Source organism: Bison bison, unplaced genomic scaffold (assembly GCF_000754665.1).
Source record: "Bison bison bison isolate TAMUID 2011002044 unplaced genomic scaffold, Bison_UMD1.0 scf7180017864197, whole genome shotgun sequence".
NCBI classification, from domain to species: domain Eukaryota; kingdom Metazoa; phylum Chordata; class Mammalia; order Artiodactyla; family Bovidae; genus Bison; species Bison bison.
This window is the reverse complement of record NW_011494769.1, coordinates 171,738-175,950: the sequence shown is the minus strand read 5'-3', so window position 1 is coordinate 175,950 and position 4,213 is coordinate 171,738.

Genomic DNA, 4,213 nt, shown 5'->3' with positions numbered 1-4,213 from the left:
CATGATCTTCGTTTTCTGAACGTTGAGCTTTAAGCTACCTTTTTCACTCTCCTCTTTCACTTTCATGAAGAGGCTTTTTAGTTCCTCTTCACTTTCTGCCATAAGGGTAGTGTCATCTGCATATCTGAGGTTACTGATATTTCTCCTGGCAATCTGGATTCCAGCTTGTGTTTCTTCCAGTCCAGCACTTCTCATGATGTACTAAAAATATATATATGTATATATATATATATATATGGCTTTGATTACTTCCTCATGACAACTTAACAGAAATGAAATTGTTGCTAAAATATATTCATAGGGTTTCATTACATATTGTAAAATTGCCCTCTAAAATGGCTGTGTCAATTTAAAATTCCTCATCAGCAGTGAATTAGAGGACTAGTTGTTCCCACCTTTGGAAAAGGTGGATCTATAATTTGAATCTTTACAAACTGAAAAATTGAAAAATATTATCTGCTGATATAATTAAAAATTTCTTACTTTTGTTATCAAATATTACATATTTACAAAAATGTAGCACATATTTAGTTAGAAAGCATGATACCTACTAACCCACCCATCATTGCACCTATTCTCCTAACTTCTATCTGCTTCCCCTTCAGATGTAATCAATATTCAGGATTTTTTTTGTTTATGCTTCCTCAAAGCTGCTCCTCTTACAACTATGCAAGAAGTTGTCCAAGAACTCAATGCTGATCATTCTACGGTTGTTTGGCATTTGAAGTAAATTGGAAAGGTGAAAAAGCTTGATAAGTGGATGCCTCATGAGCTAATCGCAAAATCAAAACAAAAAAATCATCATTTTAAAGTGTCATCTTCTGTTATTCTATGCAACAACAATGAACCATTTCTTGATCTGATTGTGATGTGGGATGAAAAGTGAATTTTATATGACAGTCAGTGATGACTAGCTCAGTGGCTAGACTGAGAAGAAGCTCCAAAGCTAAACTTGCACCAAAAAAAGGTCATGGCCACTGTTTGGTGGTCTGCTGCCTGTCTGATACATCACAGCTTTCTGAATCCCCATGAAAACATCACATCTGAGAAGTATGCTCAGCAAATCCATAAGATGCACTGATAACTTCAATGCCTACAACCAGCATTGGTCAACAGAAAGGGCCAGTTTCTTCTCCATGACAATGCCTGATCGCATTTCACACAAGCAACTGTTCAAAAGTTGAATGAATTGAGCTATGAAGTTTTGCATTATCTGTCATATTATGTTGACTTCTCACCAGCCAACTGCCACTTCTTCAAGCATCTTGACAACTTTGTGCAGGGAAAATGCTTCCACAACCAGCAGGATGATGCAGAAAATGCTTTCCAAGAGTTCAAAGAATCCTGAGGCATGGATTTTTTTTTTGCTACAGGAATAAACAATACAGAAATAAACTTATTTCTCATTGGCAAAAATGTATTGATTGTAATGGTTCCTATTCTGATGAATAAAGATGTGTTTGAGCCTAGCAGTGATGATTTAAAATCCAGTGTCTGAAACTAATATCACTTTTGCACCAACTCAGTAGAATAAATGAATTCAGTAAAGTTGCAGGATACAAAATTAATATACATAAATTTGCTGCATTTATATACAATAATCCAAAGAAATCAAGAAAACAATCTTATTGACAGTTGCATCAGAAATAGTAAAATACCTAGGAATAAATTTGACCAAGGAGGTGAAAGAACTGAAAACTAGAAGGATTTTCCAGGCAACAGTACTGGAGTGGGGTGCCATCGCCTTCTCTGAAAGAAACTGAAGATGACCCAAATAAGTGATTCATGTTCGTGGATTTGGAGAATTAATATTGTTAAAATGTACATACTACCCAAGGAAGTCTACAGATTCAGTGCAATCTTAATTGAAATATCCATGGCATTTTTAACAGAACTAGAATAAACAATTCTTAAATTTGTATGGAACCATAAAAGAACTTGAATATTCAATGTAATCTTGAGAAACATATACAAAGCTAAAGGTATCATACTGCATGGCCTCAAACTATACTACAAAGCTATAGTAATCGAAACAGCATGATAATGGTGCAAAACAGAAACATAGACCAACGAAACAGAATAGAGAGCCTGGAAACAAACCCATGCATATACAGTCAGAGCAACTAAATAATAACAGCAAATGGCAAAAGGAGACAAGAATATACAATGGGGAAAAGACAGTGCTGGGAAAGCTGGACCACTACGTGTAAAAAAAAAAAAAGTGAAAGTAGATCATTTTCTCGCACTACATATTAAAAAATGAAAAATGGATTAAAGACTTAAAGGTAAGCCCTGAAACCATAAAATTAGGAGAAAACATGAGCTATGTGGTCTTCATATGCAGTTTCCTTTTAAACTCAGTCTTAGCAATATTTTTTTTTGATTTGTCTCTTTAGGTGATGGAATTCCAGCTGAGCTATTTTGAATCCTAAAAGATCATGTAGTTAAAGTGCTGCACTCAATATGCCAGTGAATATGGAAAACTCAGCAGTGGCTACAGGACTAGAAAAGGTCAGTTTTCATTCCAATCCCAAAGAAAGGCAATGCCAAAGAATGTTCAAACTACTACACAATTGCACTCATTTCACACTCTAGCAAAGTAATGCTCAAAATTCTCCAAGCCAGGCTTCAATAGTACATGAACCAAGAACTTCCAGATGTTCAAGTTGGATTTAGAAAAGGCAGAGGAACCAGAAACCAAATTGCCAACATGCATTGGATCATAGAAAAAAACAAGAGAATTCCAGAAAAACATCTACTTCTGCTTCATTGATATGCTAAAGCCTTTGACTGTGTGAATCCAACAAACTGGAAAGTTCTTAAAGAGATGGAAATACCAGACCACCTTACCTGCCTCCTGAGAAATCTGTATGCAGGTCAAGAAGCAACAGTTAGAACCAGACATGGAATAATCGACTGGTTCCAAATTGGGAAAGGAGTATATCAAAGCTGTATATTATCACCCTGCTTACTTAACTTATATTCAGAGTACATCATGCGAAATGTTGGGTTGGATGATGCACAAGCTGGAGTCAAGATTGCTGGCAGAACTATCAATAACTTCAGATGTGCAGATGACACCACCCTTATGGCAGAAAGCAAAGAGGAACTAAAGAGCCTCTTGATGAAAGTGAAAGAGAAGAGTGAAAAAGCTGGCTTAAAACTTAACATTCAAAAAACAAAGTTTATGGCATGTGGTCCCATCACTTCATGGCAAATAGATGAGGAAACAATGGAAACAATGACAGACTTTATTTTCCTGGGCTCCAAAATCACTGCAGATGTTGACTGCAGCCATAAATTAAGGCATTTGCTCCTTGGAAGAAAAGCTATGACAAACCTAGGCAGCATATTAAAAAGCAGAGACATTACTTTGGCCACAAAGTCCCATATAGTCAAAGCTATGGTTTTTCCAGTAGTTATGTATGAATATGAGAATTGGACCATAAAGAAGGCTGAACACTCAAGAATTCATTCTTTCGAACTGTGGTGTTGGAGAAGACTCTTGACAGCAAGGAGATCCAACCAGTCCATCCTAAAGGAAATCAGTCCTGAATATTCATTGGAAGGACTGATGCTGAAGCTAAAGCTCCAATACTTTGGCCATCTGATGTGAACAGCCAACTCATTTGAAAAGACCCTGATTCTGGGAAAGATCCAAGGCAGAAGGAGAAGGGGATGACAGAGGATATGATGGTTGAATGGCATCTCCACTCAGTGGATGTGAGTTTAAGCAAGCTCAGGGAGATGATGAAGGTCAGGGAAGCCTGACGTGTTGCAGTCCGTGCGGTTGTAAAGAGTTGGACCTGACTGAGCAACTGAACAAATAATAAACCTTTTTATAGGTCAAAGAAGGCTGTCTATTTGTAAAAGGTGTATCTATTTTCAGAACATTCTGGTAACAATTCCTTTTAAATTGCAGTAATTAACATTAAAATTTTATAACTTGACAACACTCTGATGAAACATGTCTGTAGTCCAGAGCCCTGGATTTTGAATCTTGTGGGACTGAAAGGGATTTAGTGAGCCAAAATTGCTGATATAAGAGATAGCCTTATGGTCCGTGGTTTCTCATTTGCTGTTACCTCCTTTTCTCATGGAAGAGTGTCTTTTTGCTATGAAACCTCTAGAAAGTACTAGAGTAGAAAAATACTCTATTTCCTGCTGATTCTCAAGCATTCTAAGGTGTTGGGTTTCTTGGTTATATCTACTG